The sequence below is a fragment of the Aquarana catesbeiana genome, linkage group LG09 (assembly GCF_042186555.1).
Source record: "Aquarana catesbeiana isolate 2022-GZ linkage group LG09, ASM4218655v1, whole genome shotgun sequence".
In the NCBI taxonomy this organism is placed as follows: domain Eukaryota; kingdom Metazoa; phylum Chordata; class Amphibia; order Anura; family Ranidae; genus Aquarana; species Aquarana catesbeiana.
Window position 1 is genome coordinate 2,321,494 of NC_133332.1, and position 20,441 is coordinate 2,341,934.

General features: G+C 45.0%; 2 non-coding genes across 2 annotated transcripts; both read left to right on the forward strand.

Annotated features, from left to right (window-relative positions):
• Nucleotides 1-18,661: 18,661 nt before the first annotated feature.
• TRNASTOP-UCA (transfer RNA opal suppressor (anticodon UCA)) lies at nucleotides 18,662-18,748 on the forward strand. Its single transcript has one exon. It is a non-coding gene; the product is annotated as a tRNA-Sec (tRNA).
• Nucleotides 18,749-19,688: 940 nt separating this feature from the next.
• TRNASTOP-UCA (transfer RNA opal suppressor (anticodon UCA)) lies at nucleotides 19,689-19,775 on the forward strand. Its single transcript has one exon. It is a non-coding gene; the product is annotated as a tRNA-Sec (tRNA).
• Nucleotides 19,776-20,441: the final 666 nt, after the last annotated feature.

Sequence of the window (20,441 nt, forward strand, 5' to 3'; positions counted from 1 at the left end):
TCACATGCAGAGCGTTGCAGGCGTCAGGTAAACACGTTGTTGGTTGTCATGGAAACAACGTTGTACGCGACGTCATTACGTTCAGCTTGTCTTTGTTTGCGTTTCCTGGTAACCAGAATGTGGGAGTGGTGAGGGCGGACTCTGTCTGTGGGAGTGTGGCTACACTTAAAGAGACAACCTCACCAATAATATGATCACAGAGACGTCACCTTATATCTGGAGAGCTGTGATGTCACTCCTGTATAATATACATTATATTCCCAAAAGTTACATAGTTACATAGTAGGTAAGGTTGAATAAAGACACAAGTCCATCAAGTCCAACCTATGTTGTGTGATTGTGTGATTATATGTCATATTACATTATATATCTCTGTATGTTGTGTGATTATATGTCATATTACATTATATATCCTGTATGTTGTGTGATTATATGTCATATTACATTATATATCCTGTATGTTGTGTGATTATATGTCATATTACATTATATATCTCTGTATGTTGTGTGATTATATGTCATATTACATTATATATCTCTGTATGTTGTGTGATTATATGTCATATTACATTATATATCTCTGTATGTTGTGTGATTATATGTCATATTACATTATATATCTCTGTATGTTGTGTGATTATATGTCATATTACATTATATATCTCTGTATGTTGTGTGATTATATGTCATATTACATTATATATCCTGTATGTTGTGTGATTATATGTCATATTACATTATATATCTCTGTATGTTGTGTGATTATATGTCATATTACATTATATATCTCTGTATGTTGTGTGATTATATGTCATATTACATTATATATCTCTGTATGTTGTGTGATTATATGTCATATTACATTATATATCTCTGTATGTTGTGTGATTATATGTCATATTACATTATATATCTCTATATGTTGTGTGATTATATGTCATATTACATTATATATCTCTGTATGTTGTGTGATTATATGTCATATTACATTATATATCTCTGTATGTTGTGTGATTATATGTCATATTACATTATATATCCTGTATGTTGTGTGATTATATGTCATATTACATTATATATCTCTGTATGTTGTGTGATTATATGTCATATTACATTATATATCTCTGTATGTTGTGTGATTATATGTCATATTACATTATATATCCTGTATGTTGTGTGATTATATGTCATATTACATTATATATCTCTGTATGTTGTGTGATTATATGTCATATTACATTATATATCTCTGTATGTTGTGTGATTATATGTCATATTACATTATATATCTCTGTATGTTGTGTGATTATATGTCATATTACATTATATATCTCTGTATGTTGTGTGATTATATGTCATATTACATTATATATCTCTGTATGTTGTGTGATTATATGTCATATTACATTATATATCCCTGTATGTTGTGTGATTATATGTCATATTACATTATATATCCCTGTATGTTGTGTGATTATATGTCATATTACATTATATATCCTGTATGTTGTGTGATTATATGTCAGTATTACATTATATATCCTGTATGTTGTGTGATTATATATCATATTACATTATATATCTCTGTATGTTGTGTGATTATATGTCATATTACATTGTATATCTCTGTATGTTGTGGTCATTCAGGTGATTATCTAATAGTTTCTTGAAGCTATCAATGCTCCCCGCTGAGACCACCGCCTGTGGAAGGGAATTCCACATCCTTGCCGCTCTTACAGTAAAGAACCCTCTACGTAGTTTAAGGTTAAACCTCTTTTCTTCTAATTGCAATGAGTGGCCACGAGTCTTATTAAACTCTCTTCCGCGGAAAAGTTTTCTCCCTATTGTGGGGTCACCAGTCCGGTATTTGTATATTGTGGGGTCACCAGTCCGGTATTTCTCTATTGTGGGGTCACCAGTCCGGTATTTGTATATTGTGGGGTCACCAGTCCGGTATTTATATGTTGTGGGGTCACCAGTCCGGTATTTATATATTGTGGGGTCACCAGTCCGGTATTTCTCTATTGTGGGGTCACCAGTCCGGTATTTGTATATTGTGGGGTCACCAGTCCGGTATTTCTCTATTGTGGGGTCACCAGTCCGGTATTTGTATATTGTGGGGTCACCAGTCCGGTATTTATATATTGTGGGGTCACCAGTCCGGTATTTATATATTGTGGGGTCACCAGTCCGGTATTTCTCTATTGTGGGGTCACCAGTCCGGTATTTGTATATTGTGGGGTCACCAGTCCGGTATTTGTATATTGTGGGGTCACCAGTCCGGTATTTGTATATTGTGGGGTCACCAGTCCGGTATTTATATATTGTGGGGTCACCAGTCCGGTATTTATATATTGTGGGGTCACCAGTCCGGTATTTATATATTGTGGGGTCACCAGTCCGGTATTTATATATTGTGGGGTCACCAGTCCGGTATTTATATATTGTGGGGTCACCAGTCCGGTATTTATATATTGTGGGGTCACCAGTCCGGTATTTATATATTGTGGGGTCACCAGTCCGGTATTTGTATATTGTGGGGTCACCAGTCCGGTATTTATATATTGTGGGGTCACCAGTCCGGTATTTATATAATGAAATCATATCCCCTCTCAAGCGTCTCTTCTCCAGAGAGAATAAGTTCAGAGCTCACAACCTTTCCTCATAACTAAGATCCTCCAGACCCTTTATTAGCTTTGTTGCCCTTCTTTGTACTCGCTCCATTTCCAGTACATCCTTCCTGAGGACTGGTGCCCAGAACTGGACAGCATACTCCAGGTGCGGCCGGACCAGAGTCTTGTAGAGCGGGAGAATTATCGTTTTATCTCTGCAGTTGATCCCCCTTTTAATGCCAATATTCTGTTTGCTTTGTTAGCAGCAGCTTGGCATTGCATGTCATTGCTGAGCCTATCATCTACTAGGACCCCCAGGTCCTTTTCCATCCTAGATTCCCCCAGAGGTTCTCCCCCCAGTCTATAGATTGACTTTAGATTTTTACCACCCAAATACATTATTTTACATTTTTCTACATTGAACCTCATTTGCCATGTAGTCGCCCCTCCCCCATTAATTTGTTCAGGTCTTTTTGCAAGATTTCCACATCCTGCGGAGAAGTTATTGCCCTGCTTAGCTTAGTATCGTCTGCAAATACAGAGATTGAACTGTTTATCCCATCCTCCAGATCGTTTATAAACAAATTAAATAGGATTGGTCCCAGCACAGAACTCTGGGGAACCCCACTACCCACCCCTGACCATTCTGAGTACTCCCCATTTATCACCACCCTCTGAACTCGCCCTTGTAGCCAGTTTTCAATCCATGTACTCACCCTATGGTCCATGCCAACGCACCTTATTTTGTACAGTAAACGTTTATGGGGAACTGTGTCAAATGCTTTTGTAAAATCCAGATACACCACGTCTACGGGCCTTCCTTTATCTAGATGGCAACTCACCTCCTCATAGAAGGTTAATAGATTGGTTTGGCAAGAACGATTCTTCATGAATCCATGCTGATTACTGCTAATGATATCATTCTTATTACTAAAATCTTGTATATAGTCCCTTATCATCCCCTCCAAGAGTTTACATACTATTGATGTTAGGCTAACTGGTCTGTAATTCCCAGGGATGTATTTTGGGTCCTTTTTAAATATTGGTGCTACATTGGCTTTTCTCCAATCAGCTGGTACCATTCCAGTCAGTTGACTATCTGTAAAAATTAGGAACAATGGTCTGGCAATCACTTGACTGAGTTCCCTAAGTACCCTCGGATGCAAGCCATCTGGTCCCGGTGATTTATTAATGTTAAGTTTCTCAAGTCTAATTTTAATTCTGTTCTCTGTTAACCATGTAGGTGCTTCCTGTGTTGTGTCATGAAGATAAACACTGCAGTTTTGGTTACTGAAGCCCCCCGATTCACTCGTGAAGACTGAGGAGAAGAATAAATTCAATACCTTCGCCATCTCCCCCATCCTTTGTAACCAGATGTCCTTCCTCATTCTTTATGGGGCCAATATGGTCTGTCCTCCCTTTTTTACTGTTTACATACTTAAAGAATTTCTTGGGATTTTTTTTGCTCTCCTCCGCTATGTGTCTTTCATGTTCTATCTTAGTCGTCCTTATTGCACCCTTACATTTCTTGTTGCATTCTTTGACAAAGAGAGAGGGGATGATAGCGGGACTTTACTTGAGACATGCCAATGGATGCAAAAACTGGTTGTTCCAGATCAAAAGGGGTTGACCTGAAACAGATGTTATATCTGTAATGGGTAAAATATTGTAATGACCATAAATGTGCATATAGCCTAGGATACCATAATCTCCAAAGACATTCGAAGTGTAGAATGGTACAAAATATTTTAATACGGTTTGCATAAAACATGCTTCATAGAATACACTGTACAACGTGATTTGACACAATATAAGCAATAAAGCAATTGACATAGTTCATATAATCGAGGCAGTTACAGAAAAAAGAAATATTGTTATTCTTATATAAAAAACAATATGTGCATCCATAAGTTGGTAACTCTACGCGTTTCTTGGCTTTCTACCAATCATCAGGAGTCAGATGCAAATTAACTAAAAATTAACAATAGAGACATCTATTAGTATAGAATCAATTATGGATAGATAGAAAGTAAGTATAAAAGAGACATATGTCTCAATAATGCTTACATATAATTCATTGGTCAATGGCGACCAATGACCCGGGATATATAAGTGGTCTGGGTCAACAAAGTCTCACCCGGGGCTGAGGCCCAGCTCATACCCCCCGACCTGCGGACCACAGCCCCCGAGGAACCGCAGCACCCCAATGAGAACACCACCAGGCAGGAGAGGTGCAACCAAGCCGCTGAGCACAGGATGGGCTGTAAAGAGGAGAAAAATGATGTGAAAGTGAGAGGAAGAGGGGATAGAGGTGGAAGAGGGGCACAGAGGTGAGCTGTAGAAGAGGGTTGCAGAGGGGAGCTGTAGAAGAGGGGTGCAGAGGGGATCTCTAGAAGAGGGGTGCAGAGGGGAAATGTAGAAGGGGGATGCAGAGGTGATCTTCAGAAGAGGGGCACAGAGGTGAGCTGTAGAAGAGGGGCGCAGAGGTGAGCTGCAGAAGAGGGGAGCAGAGGGGAGCTGTAGAAGAGGGGTGCAGAGGGGAGCTGTAGAAGAGGGGCACAGAGGGGAACTGCAGAAGAGGGGAGCAGAGGGGAGCTGTGGAAGAGGGGTGCAGAGGGGAGCTGTAGACAAGGGGTGCAGAGGGGAGCTGTGGAAGAGGGGTGCAGAGGGGAGCTGTAGAAGAGGGGTGCAGAGGGGAGCTGTAGACAAGGGGTGCAGAGGGGAGCTGTAGAAGAGGGGTGCAGAGGGGAGCTGTAGAAGAGGGGAGCAGAGGGGAGCTGTAGAAGAGGGGAGCAGAGGTGAGCTACGGAAGAGGGGAGCAGAGGGGAACTGCAGAAGAGAGGTGCAGAGGTGAGCTGCAGAAGAGGGGTGCAGAGGTGAGCTGCAGAAGAGGGGTGCAGAGGTGAGCTGCAGAAGAGGGGTGCAGAGGGGAGGTGTAGAAAAGTGGAGCAAAGGGGAGCTGCAGAAGAGGGGTGCAGAGGGGAACTGTAGAAGAGGGGTGCAGAGGGGAGCTCTAGAAGAGGGGTGCAGAGGGGAGCTGTAGAAGGGGGGACACAGAGGTGATCTTCAGAAGAGGGGCACAGAGGTGAGCTGTAGAAGAGGGGTGCAGAGGGGAGCTGTAGAAGAGGGGAGCAGAGGGGAGCTGTAGAAGAGGGGTGCAGAGGGGAGCTGTAGAAGAGGGGAGCAGAGGGGAACTGCAGAAGAGGGGAGCAGAGGGGAGCTGTAGAAGAGGGGTGCAGAGGGGAGCTGTAGAAGAGGGGCGCAGAGGTGAGCTACAGAAGAGGGGAGCAGAGGGGAACTGCAGAAGAGAGGTGCAGAGGTGAGCTGCAGAAGAGGGGTGCAGAGGTGAGCTGCAGAAGAGGGGTGCAGAGGGGAGCTGTAGAAAAGTGGAGCAAAGGGGAGTTGCAGAAGAGGGGTGCAGAGGGGAGCTGCAGAAGAGGGGTGCAGAGGGGAACTGTAGAAGAGGGGTGCAGAGGGGAGCTCTAGAAGAGGGGTGCAGAGGGGAGCTGTAGAAGGGGTGATGCAGAGGCGATCTTCAGAAGAGGGGCGCAGAGAGGAGCTGCAGAAGAGGGGCACAGAGGTGAGCTTCAGAAGAGGGGCGCAGAGGGCAGCTGTGGAAGAGGGGTGGAGAGGGGAGCTGTAGAAGAGGGGCACAGAGGGGAGCTGTAGAAGAGGGGTGCAGAGGGGATCTACAGAATAGGGGCACAGAGGTGAGCTTCAGAAGGGGTGCAGAGGGGAGCTGTAGAAGAGGGATACAGAGGGGAGCTGTAGACAAGGGGTGCAAAGGGGAGCTGTAGAAGAGGGGTGCAGAGGGGAGCTGTAGAAGAGGGGAGCAGAGGGGAGCTGTAGAAGAGGGGCACAGAGGTGAGCTACAGAAGAGGAGCACAGAGGTGAGCTGCAGAAGAGGGGAGCAGAGGGGAGCTGCAGAACAGGGGCACAGAGGTGAGCTTCAGAAGAGGGGCGCAGAGGGGAGCTGTGGAAGAGGGGTGGAGAGGGGAGCTGTAGAAGAGGAGTGCAGAGAGGAGCTGTGGGAGAGGGGTGGAGAGGGGAGCTGTAGAAGAGGGGCACAGAGGGGAGCTTCAGAAGGGGTGCAGAGGGGAGCTGTAGAAGAGGAGTGCAGAGGGGAGCTGTAGAAGAGGAGTGCAGAGAGGAGCTGTGGGAGAGGGGTGGAGAGGGGAGCTGTAGAAGAGGGGCACAGAGGGGAGCTTCAGAAGGGGTGCAGAGGGGAGCTGTAGAAGAGGGATACAGAGGGGAGCTGTAGACAAGGGGTGCAAAGGGGAGCTGTAGAAGAGGAGTGCAGAGGGGAGCTGTAGAAGAGGAGTGCAGAGGGGAGCTGTGGGAGAGGGGTGGAGAGGGGAGCTGTAGAAGAGGGGCACAGAGGTGAGAAATTGTCACCTGCGGAGTGCAATTATGAGATTGGTGACAGAGAGCTCTTGGCGATTATTTTAGCCCAGAAAGAATGGAGACATCTCCTCGAAGGTACCACTGTGCCGGTTCTCATTCTTACTGACCATAAGAATCTCACATTCTTGTCTGAGGCTAAGCGCCTCTCTCCCAGGAGGGCGCGATGGGCTCTTTTCTTGTCAAGTTTAACCCCTTGCTTACTGGGCACTTAAACCCCCCTCCTGCCCAGACCAATTTTCAGCTTTCAGCGCTCTCACACTTTCAATGACAATTGACAATTTTGTCCTTTTCTTCATACAAATAGAGCTTTCATTTGGTGGTATTTGATCACCTCTGGGTTTTTTTTATTTTTTGCGCTATAAATGAAAAAAGACTGACAATTTTGAAAAAAAATGCTTTTTTCTTCGTTTCTGTGATAACATTTCGCAAATTAGCAATTTTTCTTCATAAATGTTGGCCACAATTTATACGGCTACATATCTTTGGTAAAAATAACCCAAATTAGTGGATATTATGTGGTCTGTGTGAAATTTATAGAGTCTACAAGCTATGGTGCAAATCATAAATAAATTGTCACATCTGATGTACTGGTGGCCCATCTCATTTCTTGAGACCCTAACAAGCCAGGAAAGTACAAATGCCCCCCAAATGATCCCTTTTTGGAAAGTAGACATTCCAGGGTATTTAGTAAGAGGCATGGTGAGTTATTTGAAGTTGTCATTTTTTACCACAATTCTTTGCAAATTAAGATTTTATTTTATTTTTTATATTCTTTTCAGAAAATTGTCATTGTAATAGCTTATTTCTCTCACATGGAATGTGCATACCACAAATGACACCCCAAAATACATTCGGCTACTCCTCCTGAGTATTACAATACCACATGTGTGGGACTTTTTCACTAACTGGCCACATACAGAGGCCCAACATGCAAGGAGCACCATCAGCTGTTCAAGGAGCATAAATGACACATCTCATTTCTCACCCACCTGTTACACTTTTGAAGGCCCTGGAGCACCAGGACAATGGAAACGCCAACAAAATGACCCCATTTTGGAAAGGAAAGCTAACACCCAAAGTATAATCTATTAGGCATAATGAGTCTTTTGAACAGTTCATTTTTTTTCAGAAGTTTTTGGAAAATGTGGAAAAAAATAAAAACGCATTTTTTTTTTTTTTCACAAAGTTGTCCGTTTATAAGATATTTCCAACACATGGCATTTACATAGCAAAAATGACACCCCAAAATACATTCTGCCACTCCTTCTGAGTATGGCAATACCACATGTGTGAGACCTTTACACAGCCTGGCCACATACAGAGGCCCAACATGCAAGAAACACCATCAGGTGTTTCAGGGACACATAGCATGCACATACCAAGAATTACACCCCAAAATACTTTATGCTGAGCAAAGAGAAACAAAAGATTACCTGTGGTTTTAGTAGTACAGTTCTCCACAGGAGGATAACACTGGTCCAGGCAGCAGGCAGGGACTTGGTCAGCAACAGCGGACACAATTTTTCAGGCAGCAGGCAGGAATACTGTCCATAGTCAGTACAGGCAGCAGGCAGGGATACTGTCCATATACAGTCCAGGGTCAGTGCAGGCAGAGATTGTCAGCGGTGCCAAAATATTGGTCCTGGTAGTAGGCAGGAACATGGTCCATGTGCTGTGGTCAGTGCGACAAACAGAGGCATGACGGCAGTAAGTCCTACAGGCAGCAGGCAGAAGTAGGGCCTCATTCAGGACAGAATGGGGACAGGGGTAGAGGCTTCTCCCACCCAAATCTTTTTGAAGCCTCCGAGTCTCCAGACCCTAATCTAGGAATGAGAAAACAAAGAAAATTGTTTTCTTCATCCAGAAAAACAATTCTGGAGCCCCTCAAATATGTGAGACCCCTGTGTTCTGAATCCACTAGCCCAGTTGCAGGGTACAAGATCAGTCCAAGAGGCAGGCAAGAGGCATGGTCAAACAGTCCAGGGTCAGTTCCAGATCAGGCAGAGGTTTGTGCAGAATCGTTAGGCAGAAGCGTGGTCGAATAACAGTCCAGGGTCAGTTACAGAGCAGGCAGAGGTATGTACAGAATCGGCAGGCAGAAGCATGGTCAAATAACAGTCCAGGGTCAGTTACAGAGCAGGCAGTAGCATAAGGGGTGTGAAGGCAGGAACTGAGGATTACGTTTACCATACTTCACTAATAATTTACTGAAGTATGGTAACGGCGGAAGCATTCACCTATGCAGAGGCCTGGTTGGGAAGGACATTGGGCATAATAATAAGATGTGTCTCTTCTGACTCCTGCTCTGGTACACACCTTACATCTTTTTTGACGTCTTTGGCCTGTTGGTTTGGGAGGGAGTTTATCTGGAAAGTGGCGTTCGGAGAGTCGACTAACAACATCTGATCGGATGTTTTCTGGTGGGCCGTTCGGGAATATAAGGGCAGTGTAAATTTCCTCCTGGTAGCCAAGGAAGGGTTGGGTGTTTTGGGTGAAGTTGCGGTAAATGATATAGGAATTGAATATGGCCAATTGAAAAAAATAAATTGCTACTTTTTATTGTACCAATGGTATGTCCGTCTTTGTGGCAAGGTATGGTTCCAACATTTGATTGTTGAAGTCGACTCCCCCCATAAACAAATTGTATTGATGGATGCATGTGGGTTTCTGGATGGGGCCATTCCTTCTGGGGATTTCCACATAGGTGTTATTGTGGATGGAGGACAACATGTAGACATCCCTACTGTCCCTCCACTTCACTGCCAGAATCTCTTTGTTTCGCAGACTTGCCGTTTCTCCTTTTCTCAACTTCTTATTAACAAGACTTTGAGGAAAGCCCTTCCGATTCTTTTTTTACGGTGCCACATGCTGGCGTCTTCTTCAGATGAAGGTTGTGGAACAGGGGCAGAGAAGTGTAGAAGTTGTCTACATACAGATGGTAGCCTTTCTCCAGTCGGGGGTATATGAGGTCCCAAACAACTTTCCCGCTGGATCCCAAGTAGTCCGGGCAATTAGGGGGCTGCAGCTGGGTGTCCTTCCCTTCGTACACTATGAAGGAATATGTGTACCCTGTGGCTCGGTCACATCATTTGTACACCTTCACCCCATAGCGGGCCCTTTTGTTGGGGATAAATAGCTTAATTTTAAGCCTGCCGCTAAATTTAACAAGGAACTCATCCACACATATGTGTTGGTCCGGGGTGAACAGCTGGGGGAATACTTCAGAAAAATAATTTAGCATTGGCCGAATTTTGTAAAGCCTGTCATAATTTGGGTCATTTCGGGGAGGGCACTGGGTATTGTCGCTGAAATGTAGGAACCTCATTATCATCAGATACCTGGTTCTGGGCATTACCGCGGAGAAGAGCGGCATGTGGTGGAGGGGGTGGGTTGACCAATAGGAACGGAATTCATTTTTTTTGGTGAGTCCCATATTAAATGTGAGTTCCAAAAAAACCTTGAACTCCTCCACTGTCAGGTCTCTCCACTCATAGGGACGGGCATAATATGATGTGGGATTTTGCTAAATAAATTGCTGTGCATACAGGTTGCACTGGGCCACAATTGACGCCAACATGTCCTCCGTAAAAATTAAATTAAAAAAATTAATTGTTGGTAAAATTCTCTGTATCCACCTGGACTCCTGGCTGGGCAGTGAAAGGGGGAACGCTAGCTTCTTCTGAATTAGGAAGAAACCACAAGGGGTTCTGAAGGACATAGGGAAGGCTGGCATGGGACCTAACCCTTTGGGGCTGAGGTGACACCCCACTGGTACTTGGCCTTTCTTGCCGAGGCACTGCGGTGCTGGTGGATGCCGCTGCCTCCTCACCAGAACGCCTTCGTTTGGCGGGCCGAATTTCTTCCTCCTCTGAGTCTGTCAGTGTTCCACTACTGATTTTGAATCTGAAAATGAGAGCTCCCCGTTGCTCTCGTCGGCCGTGGAAAGAATTTGGTATATCTCCTCGGCGGAAAAGCTTTTTTTGGACATGGCTGCTGGTGGTTATGAGATTGCACAGGTGTGTGCTAAGCCTGCACTGATGAGGTGGCACTGATGTGCACTGATTGATGGCACAGATGTGCACTGATGAGGTGGCACAGATGGGCACTGATGAGGCGGCAAAGATAGGCACTGATGAAGTGGCACAGATGGGCACTGATGAGGTGGCAAAGATGGGCACTGATGAAGTGGCACAGATGGGCACTGATGAGGTGGCAAAGATGGGCACTGATGAGGCGGCACAGATGGGCACTGATGAGGCGGCACAGATGGGCACTGATGAGGCGGCACAGATGGGCACTGATTGATGGCACAGATGGGCACTGATGAGGCGGCACAGATGGGCACTGATGAGGCGGCACAGATGGGCACTGATTGATGGCACAGATGTGCACTGATGAGGCGGCACAGATGGGCACTGATGAGGTGGCACAGATGGGCACTGATGAGGCGGCAAAGATGGACACTGATGAGGCGGCACAGATGGGCACTGATGAGGCGGCACAGATGGGCACTGATTGATGGCACAGATGTGCGCTGATGAGGCGGCACAGATGGGCACTGATTGGTACAGATGTGCGCTGTTGAGGTGGCAGAGATGGGCACTGCTGAAGTGGCACAAATGGGCATTGTTAAGGTGGTTCAAATGGGCACTAATGAGGCGGCACAGATGGGCACTGATGAGATGGCACAGATGGGCACTGATGAGATGGCACAGATGGGCACTGATGAGGTGGCACAGATGCGCACTGATTGCACAGATACGCCGCACTGATTGCACAGATGCGCACTGATTGCAGATGGGCACAGATGGGCACAGACGGGCACAGACGGGCACTGATGGCACAGATGATGCACTGATGGCACAAGTGGGCACTGATTGCACAGATGCGCACTGATTGCAGATGGGCACAGACGGGCACTGATGGCACAAATGATGCACTGATGGCACAGATGCGCACTGATTGCAGATGGGCACAGATGGGCACTGATGGCACAAGTGGGCACTGATGTGCACAGGTGGGCACAGATGGCACTAGATAGATGTCACTGTGGGCACTGTTGGGCATTTTTTGGGCACACTTTGTGTTTTATACTGAAAAAATTACTCACACACTTTTGACAGAAGTTCTCTCTCCTCACACGCTGTCTCTGTGTGAGGAGAGAGAGCCAGCAATGAAAGTTGATCTCAATTTTTTACATTTGAGATCATCTCTCATTGGCCACGGCGATCGCACTGTAAACGGCCGCTGTGATTGGCCATTTACAGCGATCTGTGATTGGCTGTGTCCAAGGGACATGGCCAACACAGATTTTCCCCGAGGCGCGCTCACGAGAGCGCGCTGGGAACGAGGAAAGGGGACGACGTCAATAGACGTCGTCCCGGCAATGTAGATCCACGCTGTTGCCGTCATTTGGCAATAGCGCGGATCTGAAGAGGTTAAATTACATTGTCTCATTCTTACCCGGTACTAAGAATGTAAGGGCTGACGCCTTGTCATGACAATTTTCCTCCACTTCCAAGTTGGAGTCGGTTCCGGTTCCTGTGATTCCTCCTGATCGTATTCTGGCTACGGTTCGCACCAGTCTTACTTCTCCTTTGGGTGACAAAATTCTTGCTGCTCAGGTCCATGCTCCTCCTGAGAAACTTTGTGACCGCTGCTTTGTCCCAGAGAGTCTCCGTACTGCCATGCTCCAGACTTATCATTCTCCCAAGGCTGCTGGCCACCCTGGGAAGAATCAACTCGTTTGGGCCATTTCCCAACAATTCTGTTGGCCTAGTCTACATGCTGATGTAACTGCCTTCGTAGCTGCCTGTTCCGTGTGTGCTCAGAGTAAGGCTCCACGACACCTTCCATTGGGCCTCCCACAACCCATACCCAATGGAGAGAGGCCCTGGACCCACCTGTCTATGGATTTCATTGTGGAGTTACCCAACTCCCAGGGCAACACTGTTATCCTCATGGTGGTTGACCGGTTCTCAAAGATGTCTCATTGTATCCCACTTAAGAAGTTGCCCACTTCTAAGGAACTGGCTTCCATGTTTGCTTGGGAGATCTTTCGCTTACATGGACTACCCAAGGTGATTGTCTCGGACAGCGGTAGTCAGTTTGTGTCCCGGTTCTGGTGAGCCTTTTTTGCACAGTTGGGAATTCAGCTTGCTTTCTCCTCTGCGTATCACCCGCAGTCTAATGGGGCCGCAGAACGAGCCAATCAGTCCTTGGAGAAATTCCTACGTTGCTATATTTCTGACCATCATAACAACTGGTCAGACCTATTACCATGGGCGGAGTTTGCTCACAACAGATCCTTGAGTTCTGCTTCCTGATTGTCCCCGTTTATGGCGAATTATGGTTTCCAACCTTCCATGTTGCCTGACTCGTTTGTTCTGCAAAGTATTTCTGCGTTAGAGGAGCATCTCCGTGGTCTTCGTTCCACTTGGGCACAAGTCTAGGAGGCTTTGCGTCATGCTAATGATAGGTACAGACTCCATGCTGACAGCAGACGCCTGCCTGCACCTTCCTACCAGGTTGGGGACAGAGTCTGGCTGTCATCTCGCAACCTCTGACTTCGTGTTCCTTCTTTGAAGTTCGCACCTCGTTTTATTGGGCCTTTTCGCAGAATTAACCCAGTGGCTTACGCCTGGACCTTCCTTCTAATATGCGTATTTTTAATGTATTTCATGTCTCATTAAAACCTTTGGTCTGCAACCACTTTACCACCTCGGTGCCTCATCCTCACCCTGTACAGGTTGAGAACCATGAGGGGTATGAAGTACAGTCCATTGTTGACCCCCGTAGGTTCTGTGGGCGCATACGATACCTGGTGCATTGGAGGGGGTACGGTCCGGAGGAACTCTCTTGGGTCTCATCCTTGGACGTAGATACCCCTGTCCTCCTCTGTGATTTCCATAGACATTTTCCCCTCCCCTCGCCAGCTCCTATCTCCCCACAGTGACTCCCCTGTTGATGATTTCCTGCTCGTCAGTCCTGCCTACTTAAGCCATCCAGCCCAGATAATCTCTGCCTTCACCTTGGTCACATCTCTAGAGACACTCTCCTGTGTTCCTGTTGAAGACTTCCACGGCTGACATTCCTTCTGGCTCCAGATGCTGCTTGCTGTTCTACTACGCTGATCTCTGGCTCCCTGACGTTTTGGCTTGTCTGACTATCCATTCCGGTTCCTGAACTCTGGACATGTTTTAACTTCATTTACTCTGTTTACATTTTTATTATTATTATTAAACAAGTGAGATACCTGTACTTCTGTCTCAGTCTGATTCATTGTTTCTGACATAAAGGGATAATTTTATCTCAGGATGTTCTCGGTTATAATATACGGGATCATTGTATCTCAGAATGTTTTTGGTTATAATAAAAGGGAAGATTATATCTTAGAATCGTCTCAGTTATAATAAACAGGATATCTCGGAATCTTCTCGGTTATAATAGGCAGGATCATTATATCTTGGAATCTTCTCAGTTATAATACTCGGGATCATTATATTTCTGAACTTTCTGTTATATATCTCTGAATGTTCTTGGTTATAATATACAGAACCATTATATTTCTGAAACTTCTCGATTATAAACTACGGGATCATTATATCTCGGAATCTTGCCGTTTTTAATATAACCCGGATTATTATATCCCGGAAGCAAATGAAAAACCAAAAAGGGGACTTTGGACTTTGCAGGCACAGTAACAACAAATACATATAACAAAAATAATTGATTGAAAAAACATGTAGATAGGAGATCAATTTAAAAACCACAAATCACCTCTATGTAGCGAGATATTTATTGGAACCATTTAAATGTGTGATAACTCGGACATGAGGATATTCATCCAGAGTAGCAGCAGGTCCGAGAAGATGGTTGGGCAGCAGGTCAGCGAACGATTAGTTCATATCATGCAGATGCTCAGTGCTCAACAGGTTTCGCCTGTCTTTACGCTTCTTCAGGAGCAGAAAGTGTGTTGTGGCTATCAAAATACATATGAGTACCATGTTGTGCACGCCCCCATGGTTACCTTCCATTGCCCCCCTTTTTTGGCGTCCCATCCTTTATCGCTTTGGTCTGACTAACACGGATTTTCCTGTATCGTAGTATTTTGTTTTGTATATTGTTTTTATTGACTTATATACTAATTACATGCTATGTATTTTGATAGCCACAACACACTTTCTGCTCCTGAAGAAGCGTAAAGACAGGCGAAACCTGTTGAGCACTGAGCATCTGCATGATATGAACTAATCGTTCGCTGACCTGCTGCCCAACCATCTTCTCGGACCTGCTGCTACTCTGGATGAATATCCTCATGTCCGAGTTATCACACATTTAAATGGTTCCAATAAATATCTCGCTACATAGAGGTGATTTGTGGTTTTTAAATTGATCTCCTATCTACATGTTTTTTCAATCAATTATTTTTGTTATATGTATTTGTTGTGCCTGCAAAGTCCAAAGTCCCCTTTTTGGTTTTTCATTTGCTAATACAGTTTCAGGACGTGGCACACGTATACGGTTCATGTATCCACAGCACCGCTCTGTGTTATGATACAGCCCCATTTTTGTATCTATTATATCTCAGAATGTCCTCTGTTATAATATACAGGATCAATATATCAAGGAATCTTCTCGGTTATAATATACGGGATCATTATATCTCGGAATCTTCTCAGTTATAATATACGGGATCATTATATCTCAGAACCTTCTCGGTTATAATATACGGGATCATTATATCTCGGAATCTTCTCAGTTATAATATACGGGATCATTATATCTCAGAACCTTCTCGGTTATAATATACGGGATCATTATATCTCAGAACCTTCTCGGTTATAATATACGGGATCATTATATCTCGGAATCTTCTCAGTTATAATATACGGGATCATTATATCTCAGAACCTTCTCGGTTATAATATACGGGATCATTATATCTCAGAACCTTCTCGGTTATAATATACGGGATCATTATATCTCGGAATCTTCTCAGTTATAATATACGGGATCATTATATCTCAGAACCTTCTCGGTTATAATATACGGGATCATTATATCTCAGAACCTTCTCGGTTATAATATACGGGATCATTATATCTCGGAATGTCCTCGGTTATAATATACAGGATCATTATATCTCGGAATCTTCTCAGTTATAATATACGGGATCATTATATCTCGGGACCTTCTCAGTTATAATATACGGGATCATTATATCTCGGAATCTTCTCAGTTATAATATACAGGATCATTATATCTCGGAATCTTCTCAGTTATAATATACGGGATCATTATATCTCGGAATCTTCTCGGTTATAATATACGGGATCATTATATCTCAGAATCTTCTCGGTTATAATATACGGGATCATTATATCTCAGAATCTTCTCGGTTATAATATACAGGATCATTATATTTTGGAATCTTCTCGGTTATAATATACGGGATCATTATATCTCGGAATGTTCTTGGTTATAATATACGGGATCATTATATCTCAGATTGTTCTCGGTTATAATATACAGGATCATTATATTTTGGAATCTTCTCGGTTATAATATACGGGATCATTATATCTCGGAATGTTCTTGGTTATAATATACGGGATCATTATATCTCAGATTGTTCTCGGTTATAATATACAGGATCATTATATCTCAGAATCTTCTCGGTTATAATATACAGGATCATTATATCTCGGAATCTTCTCAGTTATAATATACAGGATCATTATATTTTGGAATCTTCTCGGTTATAATATACGGGATCATTATATCTCGGAATGTTCTTGGTTATAATATACGGGATCATTATATCTCAGATTGTTCTCGGTTATAATATACAGGATCATTATATCTCAGAATCTTCTCGGTTATAATATACGGGATCATTATATCTCAGATTGTTCTCGGTTATAATATACAGGATCATTATATCTCAGAATCTTCTCGGTTATAATATACAGGATCATTATATTTTGGAATCTTCTCGGTTATAATATACGGGATCATTATATCTCGGAATCTTCTCAGTTATAATATACGGGATCATTATATCTCGGAATCTTCTCAGTTATAATATACGGGATCATTATATCTCAGATTGTTCTCGGTTATAATATACGGGATCATTATATTTCAGAATGTCCTCAGTTATAATATACGGGATCATTATATCTCGGAATCTTCTTAGTTATAATATACAGGATCATTGTATCTCAGAATCTTCTCGGTTATAATATACGGGATCATTATATCTCAGAATCTTCTCGGTTATAATATACAGGATCATTATATTTTGGAATCTTCTCGGTTATAATATACGGGATCATTATATCCCAGATTGTTCTTGGTTATAATATACGGGATCATTATATCTCGGAATCTTCTCAGTTATAATATACAGAATCAATATATCTCAGAATCTTCTCGGTTATAATATACGGGATCATTATATTTCAGAATGTCCTCAGTTATAATATACGGGATCATTATATTTCAGAATGTCCTCAGTTATAATATACGGGATCATTATATCTCGGAATCTTCTCTGTTATAATATACGGGATCATTATATCTCAGATTGTTCTCGGTTATAATATACGGGATCATTATATCTCGGAATCTTCTCTGTTATAATATACGGGATCATTATATCTCAGGATCTTCTCAGTTATAATATACGGGATCATTATATCTCGGAATCTTCTCAGTTATAATATACGGGATCATTATATCTCAGATTGTTCTCGGTTATAATATACGGGATCATTATATTTCAGAATGTCCTCAGTTATAATATAAGGGATCATTATATCTCGGAATCTTCTTGGTTATAATATACGGGATCATTATATCTCGGAATGTCCTCAGTTATAATTTACGGGATCATTATATCTCGGAATCTTCTCAGTTATAATATACGGGATCATTATATCTCCGAACCTTTTCGGTTATAATATACGGGATCATTATATTTCAGAATGTCCTCAGTTATAATATACGGGATCATTAAATCTCAGAATGCTCTCTGTTATAATATACGGGATGAATATATATGGCGTTCGGCGCGGTCCCGGCGGTGTGCGTACGGTTATCCTCAGAGCCCCCGATCGCCCCACGCAGCATCCTGTGTGCGCACACGTCAGACGCGGCTCCGGAGATATATATAGTACAACGTGTGGCTATTATTAGAGATGCCCCTCCCCCGGTGATCCCCTCTCCCCTCCCCCTCTCTCTGTATATATAAATATATATATATATATAAACTCCTCGCTCTCTTCTGAGTCACCGTCTGACCCCAATGACCAGCGCCCCCCCCCCCCATCATTATCTCTGCAGAGCATTCCTCCCCGTCTCTCTGCAGGAGCTTTGATGTCACTGCCCCTCCCCTCCTCCCAGCATGCACTGCTCTGATTTGCATACAGCTGTGTCTTTGCTCTCGGGGTGTCTGGGGTGATATTTGTGACCCCGAGGGGGGGGGGAATCAGAGAGAGCAGAGGTGGATGGGGCAGGTGGTGTGGGAGAGGAGTAATAGGTGGGGGTGGGTGAGGGGTGTGAATATTTGGTGCTCCCCCTGAGCTGCCCCCAGCAGCCTCCCCCCTCCTTATATAGAGGCAGAGCCCCTCCTTCTATCTGCCCGGATGATCCTCAGTGGTCTGGGGTGCAGGCTTCAAACCTGTAGCTGTCTAGCGACAGAGTGGTTCAATTCCACCCTTCGGGCGCAGCGCCCTCGCATTTTACCAGGTGACCCCAATCCAATCCCCCCCATAGGCCGACAGGAGTGCCGCCGCCCCCCCCATCCACCAACCATGGGAGCGCCGGCCTGCCCCCCCCCAATCCACCAACCATGGGAGCGCCACCCCTCCCCCCCATCCACCAACCATGGGAGCCCCAACATGCAGAGGTAACCTGGAGCAGAAAAGCGCCCTCTAATATCAGACTATATGTTAGAGCGCCCCCTGCTGTAAGGTCATATATGAAAATGCCTCCAGGTGATACGTGAGAGCTCCCTCTACTGTCAGGTCATATTTGTCATCACCCCTTCCACTAATGTTATAGGGAATAGCACCCCCTGCTGTCAGGTCCTAGGTAAGAGCGCCCCCTACTATTAGTTTGTATAACGACCCCCCCCAGATTTTAGTTCATATATGAAAGCATTCTCTGCATTAGGGTTATATGTCAGAGCGCCCCCTTCTGTCAGGTCATAAGTGAGAGCGCCCCCTGCTGTAAGGTCATATATGAACATGCCTGATGCCTCCAGGTGATATGTGAGAGTGCCCTCTACTGTCAGGTTTTATGCACGCGCTCCTCCTGTGTTCAGTTCATATATGAAAGTGTTCCCTGCACTAGGGTTATATGTCAGAGCGCCCCCTGCTGTCCCATTATATGTGAGAGCGGCCCCCTGTGTCACTGCCCCTCCCCTCCTCCCAGCATGCACTGCTCTGATTTGCATACAGCTGTGTCTGTGCTCTCGGGGTGTCTAAAGGTGATATTTGTGACGGGGGGGGGGGGTCAGAGGGAGCAGAGGTGGATGGGTGGGGCAGGTGGTGTGGGGGAGGGGTGAAGGGTGGGGGTGGGGGTGGGTGAGGGGTGTGAATATTTGGTGCTACCCCCAGCAGTCTCCCCCCGCCATATATAGAGGCGGAGCCCCTCCTACCATCTGCCCGGATGATCCTCAGTGGTCTGGGGTGCAGGCTTCAAACTTGTAGCTGTCTAGCGACAGAGTGGTTCAATTACACCCTTCGGGCGCAGCGCCCTTTCATTTTACCAGGATGTCCCCCCCCCCCATCCCATCCCATCCCATCCCATCTGATCCTCCCCATAGGCTGATAGGAGCACCGCCACCCCCCGATCCACCAACCATAGGAGCACCGCACCCCAGTCCTGCCAACCATGGGAGAGCCACCCCCCAGTTTTGCCAGTCATGGGAACGCTGCCCCCCAGATCCACCAACCATGGGAGAGCCACCCCCCAGTTTTGCCAGTCATGGGAACGCTGCACCCCAGATCCACCAACCATGGGAACGCTGCCCCCCAGATCCACCAACCATGGGAGAGCCATCCCCCAGTTTTGCCAGCCATGGGAACGCCGCCCCCCAGATCCACCAACCATGGGAGCGCCACCACCGACTCCATGGCTGGAGCCCCAATATACAGAGGGAACCTACAGCAGAAGAGCGCCCTTTGATATCAGACTATATGTAAGAGCGCCCCCTGCTGTCAGGTCATAGGCGAGAGCGCCCCGTACTATTTGTTTGTAGGAACGCGCTCCCCCCGTTTTCAGTTCATATATGAAGTGCATTAAGGAAAGAGGTTTGGGACTTTGTATGAAGAATACAGCTGGGGGGGGACCAGTGTCTGACCAGTTCTTTATATACTTGTGTCCTCTCTCCTCAAACTCTCTTACCTTCACCCC